The sequence below is a fragment of the Anolis carolinensis genome, chromosome 5 (assembly GCF_035594765.1).
Source record: "Anolis carolinensis isolate JA03-04 chromosome 5, rAnoCar3.1.pri, whole genome shotgun sequence".
Taxonomy (NCBI): Eukaryota; Metazoa; Chordata; class Lepidosauria; order Squamata; family Dactyloidae; genus Anolis; species Anolis carolinensis.
Genome location: NC_085845.1, coordinates 1,808,830 through 1,820,660, shown reverse-complemented (window position 1 = coordinate 1,820,660; position 11,831 = coordinate 1,808,830).

Below are 11,831 nucleotides of genomic sequence, written 5' to 3'. Positions count from 1 at the left end.
ACTCAAGGCTGTGAGTAAACATACTTTTACTATTTTAATTTTGGTGTCCCTGATGCTTATTTTATGCGCATGACTCTTTAAAGAGAAAGGGAGGCTGGCTATTTGTTTTTTCCTCACCTCTGCTCCAATGAATCCCTAGTCTTCTGTGTTTTTCGCTATTCTGCTTCAGTATCTAACCATATTGGTATCATAACCTAACAGTTATGAACACACAATTAAAATTTGTGCGCCAGTTGTGCCCGTTCCGTTCCTTGGGAAGTCAGACTTGGCCACGGTGGTCCACGCTCTGGTTACATCTAGGATAGACTACTGCAACGCACTCTATGTGGGGCTGCCTTTGGAGACTGTTTGGAAGCTTCAAATAGTCCAATGAGAGGCAGACAGGTTACTAATTGGGGCGGCATACACAGAGCAAACAACTCCCATGTTGTGTCAGCTCCACTGGCTGCCGGTTTTCTACCGAGCACAATCCAATGTGCTGGCTTTGGCCCGTAAAGCCCTAAACGGCCCCGGCCCAGTTGACCTTCCGAACACAGCTCCCTCTATGAACCACTGCGGAGATTAAGATCTCGGTCCCGCCACCAAGGTGGAAAAGGAAAGGGCCTGAGGCTGTTAGGAATGGTGGGAGTTGGAGTCCAAAACACCTGGAGGGAGGGCCCAAGTTGGCCCAGGCCTGGTCTAGCCCAATGCAGGCGCCTCAGTCGTTGCTCCGTGTAATGGGTTCAAAGGGACAGAGTGAGCAATTCGACATACCTTCATGAAGCAAAGTCTTTCCACAATGTCTCGGCTGCCAAACCCTCACATTCGCTTGTGTTGTTTGGCAATGAAATTAGAATAATTTTTTTTAAAAAAATGTTCCTATAAATGGAGTAATTTATTTCCCATTTTTCTCCCCCTTCTCCTTCTCCCCTTTTTTTTTTTTTTTTGGCCTCATTTGTGGTTTGTTGTCAGTTTGGTTCCAGACCTCGTAAAAATAAATGCCTTTCTCCAGAGGGATGGCAAATTACAACCTACAAATTAGCAAAGCCCCGGCGCCCATTCATGCGCGCTCCGCCTTTCTAATGGGGAGAAAAAGCCCCTCCCTGAACATGTGCAAAAGAACTTGTTGAATTCCCTCCCATTTGTCTTGCCTCTTGCAAGGCTTTTGGGTTTTGGGTTTCTTCTTTTGTTCCATGGAAATATCCTAATCTCGCATTCGTGGAGCCTGCGAAGAGGGATCAGGAAGGCACAAGGCAGAGAAAAGAGGGATCCAATGGCTCTTGCAATCCCAGCGCATGGTGCTCTGCTCAAGTGCAAACTCACCCTTCAGGTCCTTGCTCTGTTAGAAAATAATCACAATAAGAATAAGAAGAAGAAGAAGAAGAAGACAAAAGGTCTGATCCTTGCAGCCCAGGAGCAAGCCATCAGAACAAATGCAATTAAGGCCAAGATCGAAAAATCAGATGATGACCCAAAATGCAGACTGTGCAAGGAAGCTGACGAAACCATTGATCATATCCTCAGCTGCTGTAAGAAAACAGCACAGACAGACTACGAACAGAGGCACAACTACGTGGCTCAAATGATTCATTGGAACATATGCCTCAAGTACCACCTCCCAGCAGTAAAGAACTGGTGGGATCACAAACCTGCAAAAGTATTGGAAAATGAGCATGCAAAGATACTGTGGGACTTCCGAATCCAGACTGACAAAGTTCTGGAACACAACACACCAGACATCACAGTTGTGGAAAAGAAAAAGGTTTGGATCATGGATGTCGCCATCCCAGGTGACAGTCGCATTGACAAAAAACAACAGGAAAAACTCAACCGCTATCAGGACCTCAAGATTGAACTTCAAAGACTCTGGCAGAAACCAGTGCAGGTGGTCCCGGTGGTGATGGGCACACTGGGTACCGTGCCAAAAGATCTCAGCCGGCATTTGGAAACAATAGACATTGACAAAATTACGATCTGCCAACTGCAAAAGGCCACCCTACTGGGATCTGGACACATCATCCGAAAATACATCACACAGTCCTAGACACTTGGGAAGTGTTCGACTTGTGATTTTGTGATATGAAATCCAGCATATCTATCTTGTTTGCTGTGTCATAATAAAATAATAATAATAATAATAATAATAATAATAATAATAATAATAATAATAAAAGTGAAAATATATGTGTGTGTATGTATGTGGTTGGGGTATCCACTTCCACAAACAACTGTAGTTCCCACTACTCTGGAGACACCAGTGCTCTCCCTCCAATGACATTGCAGGTTATGGAGAGCACTATGAACATGTCCAAGAGCCTGCCAATGTCCTCCACAAACACCATCCTGCCCACCACCCAAGTAAAAGCTTTCATTCGAGGACCATTTCCTCCTAGATTTCCTGTTTTTCCTCCAACACAGACATCCCAGTGTTCCTTTCTCTCTCCATTGGTGTGCGATTTGCATGACCCCGCCCACCGCCTTTCCCCTAACCCTTTCCTATTCTTTTCTATGGCACTCAGCAAACAGAGGAATTGTTCAGCAACTGAACAAACTAGAGAGAGGGGTTTGGGGAGATTTCACCTTGATTTAGAGGAGTTGTAGGTACCGGGATGTCTAGTTCACCTGCAATCTAAGATCTCTCTGAACTCCACCAACGATAGACCTGGAACTATACCTGAAAGGATGCCACAAGGAAGCGGGAGAGGCTTCCTTTCTGCTGCCGTGGAAACTAGGACTCAATGGAGCCATGGGTTCAAATGGCAGTGTTGCGGAATTTCGTTTGGACGTGGGTGAAGAAAGCAGACTGTCAGCAGAAGTTGTCTTCAAGAAGTTGTCTTATTTTTAAATAAAATATTCAAGAGCTGTTCCATTAGCAGGAGAGGAGTTCCCACGTGAACATTAGGAAGAACATTAGGAAGCGCTCAAGACTTGGCTGTTTGGTTGTGCATTTAAGTAAATCAGATCTACAGATGCCACACCCCGGACTCTACACAGATATATATTCTTTCCTTTCCTTACTTAGTTTATCCATACCTCACAACCTCTGAGGATGCCTGCCATAGATGTGAGCGAAACGTCAGGAGAGAATACTTCTGGAACATGGCCACACAGCCCGAAAGACATACAACAACCCAAATCAGATCTAATTTGCCAAATAGTCACTGTTGAATGTTTTTAGGTTGAATTTTTTTTATATTGTGGAATGATATTTTAAATTGTAAGTCGCTCGGAGCACTCTGGTGGAGAGCGACTAATTAAGAAATAAAGTGAAGTGAAGAACTTCCTGACTGTAAGGAAAGCTGTTCAGCATTGGAACTCTCTGCCTTGGAGTCCGGCGGAGGCTTTTAAACAGAGGCTGGATGTCCATCTGTCGGCGTGCTTTGTGCTTTTCCTGCATGGCAGAACGGGGTTGGACTGGATGGCCTTTGGGGTCCCGTCCAACTCCTTTATTCTATGATTCTGAGGCTCTTGGATCCCTTTCTCATGGACTGATTTCAAGCCATGCTACATCTGTGCCTTTCATCTTTATTGCCTGAGTCCCATACAATTCATTTTCAGCAGGAGACCCACATTCCTTCCCATGTGCTCGCTGCGGGTTCCCTTCCAATTTGGGTGGGAAGGGCATTGGTCTGGATGTCCTTTGGGGGTCCCTTCCGGGTGGCCCTGAGCAGCCCCATGCTTTGCGCACCCCGGTCCTCTGTGGCCCAAAGCCTTCTTTTGCAAAGCCATCCACCAGCCAAGCCCAGCTCCCCCAACTTGCACCACTCTGGATAAATATGCACAGTGCGCACATGCGGCCTTTTCATGCTCCCCGCCAGGGCCGAGGCGTCTGCTACTGGGGGTGACCAGAGTTCAGTGCGCTGGCTGGCTTGCGGTGTGGCAGCCGGCCAGACCCGACACCGGCGCGCAAGACAAAGCGATGCTGTTAAGGCCTCCCCTCAGGGCAGCCGGCACACTTCATAACTCCCCCCCTTCAATTACCCACGACGCAGAGTTAAAGACCAAGGAAATCATATAAAAACAAGCATCACAACGCTTTCTAAGCCGGGGAACCGTCTGCAATTAACTTTTATGCGCAGAGGAGCTTGCAGCAAGCTCCTTTCTTTCTCATGCGCACATACATTACGGATGCACACACACAGGCACGGAACAAGCTTAGAGGAATGTTGAGCCATTGGCCACCAAGTTTACATGGATGGGCAGGGCTAGCTCGGGCATGGGCCAACTTCGGCCCTTTCTCCAGGCGTTTTGGACTTCAACTCCCACAATTGTGGAAGTCCAAAACACCTGGAGGGAGGGCTGAAGTTGCCCATGCCTGGGCTAGCTGTATTGGGTCCTGTTTGCAGAGAATGCCACTCGAGGCTGCATCCAGAGAAGGATAATGTCCGGATCAGGGAAGTCCTGGTTGCTACGGTTGGACGATGCGTGCGGACCAGCAGAAGATTAGTCCTTTGTATATTCAAAGAAGAGTAACACAAGTACAAGATAATAATAATAATAATAATAATAATAATAATAATAATAATAATAATAATAGACTGTGCAAGGAAACCGACGAAACCATGGATCATATCCTCAGCTGCTGTAAGAAAATTTCACAGACAGACTACAAACAGAGGCACAACTACGTGGCCCAAATGATTCATTGGAACTTATGCCTCAAGTACCACCTCCCAGCAGCAAAGAACTGGTGGGATCACAAACCTGCAAAAGTATTGGAAAATGAGCATGCAAAGATACTGTGGGACTTCCGAATCCAGACTGACAAAGTTCTGGAACACAACACACCAGACATCACAGTTGTGGAACAGAAAAAGGTTTGGATCATTGATGTCGCCATCCCAGGTGACAGTCGCATTGACGAAAAACAACAAGAAAAACTCAACTGCTATCAGGACCTCAAGATTGAACTTCAAAGACTCTGGCAGAAACCAGTGGAGGTGGTCCCGGTGGTGATGGGCACACTGGGTACCGTGCCAAAAGATCTCAGCCGGCATTTGGAAACAATAGACATTGACAAAATTTATGATCTGCCAATTGCAAAAGGCCACCCTACTGGGATCTGCACGCATCATCCGAAAATACATCACACAGTCCTAGACACTTGGGAAGTGATCGACTTGTGATTTTGTGATACGAAATCCAGCATATCTATCTTGTTTGCTGTGTCATAATAAAATAATAATACTTTATTTATACCCCGCCACCATCTCCCCGCAGGGACTCGGGGCAGCTAACATGGGGCAAGGCCCGACCAAAGTAATTTACAAAAACAACAGCATAAATACATTGCACAATATACACAAAATAAAACACAGTAAGACAATAAAACAGGAGTTAATAAAATGCAAAACTCAAAACTTGACTCTTGTGCAGCAGAGTTCAGGGGTGAAAAAACAGCAACTTCAACTTCAGCATAAAACAGTCACATTTCCTCTGGAGTATCAAACTCACATATGGCACTTGCATTTAATTCATGCAAGGCTTTCCATCAGAAAATCAGGGGCCGGGTTGTGGCGCAGCTGGTTAGTAGCCAGCTGCAATAAATCACTACTTCTTCTTCTTCTTCATTCATACAGTCATCTCCAACTCTTGGTGACCTCATGGACCAGTCCAGGCCAGAGCTCCCAGTCGGCTGTGGCCACCCTAGCTCCTTCAAGGTCAAGCCAGTCCCTTCAAGGATACCGTCCATCCATCTTGCCCTTGGTCGGCCTCTCTTGCTTTTTCCTTCCATTTTCCCCAGCATCATTGTCTCTCCAAGGTTTCCTGTCTTCTCATGATGTGGCCAAAATACTTTATCTTTGCCTCTCATCTCCTTCCCTCCAGTGAGAAGCCATTGGGTATTATTTCCTGGACGATGGACTGGTTGGATCTTCTTGCGGTCTCAGGATTTTCCTCCAGCACCACAGTCCCAAAGCTCCTTCTTTCCTTCCTTCGCTCAGCCTTCCTTATGGTCCAGCTCTCTCTCGTATCCATAGGTGACTATGGGAAATCCCATTGCTTTGACTATGCAGACTGTTGGAGATCATCCTGGACTACACAAGTCTCAATTAACTATGTAGTGGATAAGTTAGAATGAGGGAAACCTCTCTCTCTATTCCATGCATGCCTAAAAAGGTCTTTGCTGATTTCCCTCTGTTGCTTTCCTGTTTACATCCACTCCCCACATTGTTGTTATAGTAATGAGAACCCTTTAGGGATGAGGCAACGTCCTCTATCTAGATTGGAATGTTAATTGCCCCAAAGCCTTGGACCATGCCGTCAGGCATACCTCTTCCTCCTTTGTCTTCTACCTGAGAATGACACATTTTGCCCTCTCTCCTGGCAAAATGTAGCTATTTAGATATCTTTGTTATTTTTACCTGCTTACCTTCTTTAGATGCTAGCTTAGAGAGCTAGTTAGCTCCAAAACCTTTCTATCTAAAATGGATTTCTTTTTACCTCAATAAGTGCTTTTTGAACTTTTAAGGAGACTTTGCAATTCTTTGCCATCCTGAGAAACAAGCATCTCCAATCTTGCCACACGTAAGTTTCTGCTGCTTATGAATCATGGTTCTGCCACTCTGCTGTATTTTTGAGGAATCACCCCCGAAAGAGGGGTCTATCTGCTCATAGATTCCCAACACAGACCTTCGTTGCCAGTGTGATGTTTCTGCTCTTCACTATTTTATCATCGAGGTTGGTCCTTGCTCTCCTCCCAAGAAGGAAACGTCTTCTCATTTCCTGGCTGTGGGAATCTTGGCGTCTAGAAATACAAAGCCTGTCCCTGCCTCCACGTTTTCTCCCTCTATTTGCCAGCTATCAATCAGTCTCGTTGCCATCATCTTGGTTTTCAGTGGCACAGGGCATAGATGTCCTGTGATGATGCCAGATGTCTCATTAAGAGCTACATCCACTGTTTTAACGTGGTGAGATGTATTCCACACTGGGCATGCGTACTCAGCAGCAGAGTAGCCAAGCGCAAGGGCAGGTGTCTTCAGTGTATGTGGTTGTGGGGACATGAGAGAAGCCTCTCTGCAGGATCGTAACTCAAATGTTAAACTGTATAATTGCTCATCTTGTGCCAAACAGTGAATAAATATATTTTTTAAAATTACAATTATATAAACATATTCTATACATTTCCCCCTCTTTTATTTACATTCACCCCTGTGCTCCCCTTTCCCGGAGCCATCTCTTCTTCTGAAGTCCCACCAAAAGTTCAATTCTTCATTTGGAGGTGAATTCCCATCTTCTTTTTCCAATAATTTTTCTAGAAATTTTCTCCAAATACTTTCAAAATCATTTTTTTCCATAATCCCTTCTTTACTTTTAAATTTGATGTTAGCTTGTCATTCAGTGCCATTTGCCAAACTTCTTTATACCATTCATTAATTCGTATTTTCATTTCTCCTTTCCAATATTTTGCAATTAGTAATCTAGCTGCTGTTAATAGCATGTCTATTAAATTTTTTCCCTCTTATCTTTCTCATCCTCTTTTTTAATTAAAAGTAATATTTCCACTGGATTCCTTCTAATTTTTATATTCATAATATTTTCTATTTCCCTTACGACCAATTCCCAAAAACCTTTTACATGTTTACAATCCCACCACATATGCATGTAGGTTCCAATTTCCTGGCACCCTCGCCAGCATTTGTCATTATTATTCTTATTCATAATATTTAACCTTCTTGGTGTTAAATACCAAACAGTGAATATAGAAGGCACCCCATCCCTTCACTCCAGCAGGGAGGCAATTATTCCCTGTGGAGATCCCCTTATATTCATTTATTACAGTCGATGACCAGCAACAGAAAATGTACAAGCATCAGAATAGCATAGAAACATATACAATTAGATACAGTAGAGTTTCACTTATCCAACATTCACTTATCCAGAGTTCTGGATTATCCAATGCATTTTTGTCGTCAATGTTTTCAATACATCATGATATTTTGGTACTAAATTCGTAAATTCCACCTGAACATCAGGAAGAACTTCCTCACAGTGGGGGCTGTTCGGCAGTGGAACTCTCTCCCCCGGACTGTGGTGGAGGCTCCTTCTTTGGAGGCTTTTAAGCAGAGGCTGTTGAAGTGGGAATGATTGTATATAGAGTTGTTTAAATGTAATTGAGTTATAGTGTTGCAATGTGAGCTGGAGATTGCATCATGCACTGTCTGCTGTCCACTATGCGAGTGTGTAAAGAGTTAACTGTGTATTGCATCAGACAGCAGAGGTGGTTATCAATAGCTCCCTGTGTTATCTGTTCTTCCCTCTACTCTCTGCCCTCTGCTCTCTGCCTCTCTGCACTCTGTCTGTATATATTGTCTTGAGAGTTTTCCGTTTGTTAGTAAACCTTTTGTAGATAGCCAAACAGGCTTCAGCCTCTTTATTGTTGCCAGTAATTCTTCGTTGATCTTCCGCTGCATGTGTGTTTATCCAAACCGCGCGCTCTGACAGAGGCTGGATGGCCATCCGTCGGGGGTGCTTTAAATGCGATTTCCTGCTTCTTGGCAGAATGGGGTTGGACTGGATGGCCCACGAGGTCTCTTCCAACTCTACTATTCTATGATTCTATGATTCTATGAATACAGTAATTACTACATAGCATTACTGCATATTGAACTATTTTTTCTGTCAAATTTGTTGTATAACATGATGTTTTGGTGCTTAATCTCTAAAATCATAACCTAATTTAGTGTTTAATAGGCTTCTCCTTAATCTCTCCTTATTATCCAACATACTCGCTTATCCAACATTCTGCTGGCCCGTTTATGTTGGATAAGTGAGACTCTACTGTATTAAGAAACACAGTGAAGAACAAGGTTAAAACACAATATTGAATATGGTAGTTAAAACGGTATAAAACATTTATATGCTAAAATGACAGAGGTAAATGCTGAAGTAAATATTAAAACCTTCTAAAACTGTGGCAACATCTTGCACCGACAAGCTATCGCTGCTGCACAAAAGCTAGCAACTTTGGCAGTAATTTTGGGGTCTTGGTCTGCCAAAAGATAATCAACATAAAGCCTTACAGATCTCCCTGGTAAACTTTCTAGAATCTATATATATAAAAGAGTGATGGCATCAGGGCAGCGGACAAAACAACAAAACTACAGGCCCCCCAACCTCGAAATTTGACAACACAACCCATCATTCACGGCTCTAGGTTGATACAGCAAAAAGGAAAAGAAAAATAAAGTCCTAATTACAAGGAGAGGAATAATAGTTTTTATCCAATTGCTGCCAGTTTGAAGGCTAAGCTCCACCCACTTGGTCTCCTAGCAACCTACTAAGCCCAGGGGACAGGCACAGTTAGGCCTCACTTAGGCCTCTTCCACAGATTATCAGATTTTAACTGGATTATATGGCAATGTAGACTCAAGGCCCTTCCAGCTATATAACCTATTTAGAATCTTATATTATCTGCTTTGAACTGGATTATCTTGATTCCACACTGCCATATAATCCACTTCAGTGTGCATACTAAACATAAAGACAACCATACAACAGACATTCAATACACAGTACAACAAGGCCCATCCTCTGGGCAACGTCTTTGTAGACTGATTCTCTCACACCAGAAACGACTTGCAGTATAAGTGTGTGTGAATGCTGAGTAAACTGTAACATCCCCTTTGAGTGTGTAACCAATGTCGCTGTATAGGGTCTGTGTGTCTGCCTCCTTTCTCTGCAAAGTGTCTGATATACTGTGTCTCGCTGGAAAGGGAATAAAAGAACCTTTTTAATGTTTAAGTCATGAGGGGAGAGAAAAAATTCCATCCCTTTCGCAGCTTTGCCGATTTCATTCCTGGGGATCCTGCAAAAAGCATTACAAAGAGGAGGGGGCTGGGGTGGAGCTGTGGGGGTGACGTGATGGAGTTGGTGCAAAGAAGGAGCAGAGGAGCCAAGCAAGGATTCCTGGCACCAGGCGCTGGGCAAAGGCATGATTCCCCTCGGTCTCCCAACAAGGAGAGGGTCACGTTTCTGGAGGGCAGGCCTGGAGGAAGCTATTGCTTCATGGAGCGTGAAAGTGTTGATTTCCAAAACAATATCTTGGGCACTATTGCACGAGGCAGGCACAGGTTCTACCTATCTATATATATAAAAGAGTGATGGCATCACGGCAGCGGACAAAACAACAAAAGTAAACACCCCACAACCTCGAAATTTGACAACACAACCCATCATCCATGCCTCTAGGTTGATACAACAAAAAGAAAAGAAAAATAAAGTCCTAATTAGAGGGAGAGGAATAATTGTTTTTATCCAGTTGCTCCCAGTTAGAAAGCTAAGCTCCTCCAACTTGGTCTCCTAGCAACCCAATCAAAAATAATAAAAAACACTAAAAATAATTAAAAACACTAAAAAATTAATACAATAAAATACTATAATAACAGAAAATAACTAAAAGTAATACAAGAAAATAATAAAATATAATAAATAAAAATATAACTTACAATAAAATTGATAAAACAATGCAAATAACATCAAATAAAAATTACACAACAATTTTTAACCAATACCACCACCACTTTGCCACAGCAACGCGTGGCCAGGCACAGCTAGTCTATATATATAAAAGAGTGATGGCATCAGGGCAGCGGACAAAACAACAAAACTACAGGCCCCCCATCCTTGAAATTTGACAACACAACCCATCATCCACGGCTCTAGGTTGATACCACAAAAAGAAAAGAAAAATAAAGTCCTAATTACAGGGAGAGAAATAATTGTTTTTTATCCAATTGCTGCCAGTTAGAAGGCTAAGCTCTGCCCACTTGGTCTACTAGCAACCTACTCAGCCCAGGGGACAGGCAGACTTAGGTTTCACTTAGGCCTCTTCCACAGATTATCTAATTAATATCACAAAGAACACCACTCTGAAAACAAGGGAATTCCAGATAGGAAACAATCAGGGACAGCTAACACCTCCCAACAAAAAATTCACTCAGGAAGGAAACAGCTAGGTTTTAAAGATGCAAGGCCATTACATCCTAATCATTTCCCCTAATTGCAGCATTCATACTTGCCTCCAACAGACAAAAAAATCAGAAATATTGTATATTCACAACCTTTACGAAATAATATCCCCTGATGGCACAGCGTGTGAAAGCGCTGAGCTGCTGAACTTCTGGACAAAAAGGTCGCAGGTTTGAATTGGGGGAGAGGAGAGAGCCCCCACTGTTAGCACCAGCTTCTGCCAACCCAGAAGTTCAAAAACATGCAAATGAGAGTAGATGAATAGGTACTGCTCCAGTGGGAAGATAACGGCGCTCCATGCAGTCATCCCACATGACCTTGGAGGAGTCTATGGACAACGCCGGCTCTTCAGCTTAGAAATGGAGATGAGCACCAACCTCCAGAGTCAGACATGACTGGACTTAACGTCAGGGGAAAACCTTTACCCTCTTCCTTAACTACCACCAATTCCTCAATACTTTATTTCCCAGACCACCAGACTTCGCCACAGCAACGCGTGGCCGGGCACAGCTAGTCCTTTATAATTGACCATGTCTACCTTGAAGTCCCGTTTACTGGTGGAGTGTATTGATTTGGATTTGCAATTTTATGTCTGTTTTAATATAATTGTTTTGTTTCTGTCTTATGATGTAGTTTACTATGTTTACTATGTTTAACTTTATTGTATTTTTAAACAATTGAATGTTTCTTATGTTCATGTTGGAAACCGCCTCTCAAGGAGATAGAGCGGTATATAAATAAAGTATTGCTATTATTATTATTATTATTATTATTATTATTATTATTATTATTGACACAACGATGTTGTATGACACAGCAAACAAGATAGATATGCTGGATTTCGTTTCACAAAACCACAAGTCGAACACTTCCCAAGTGTCTAG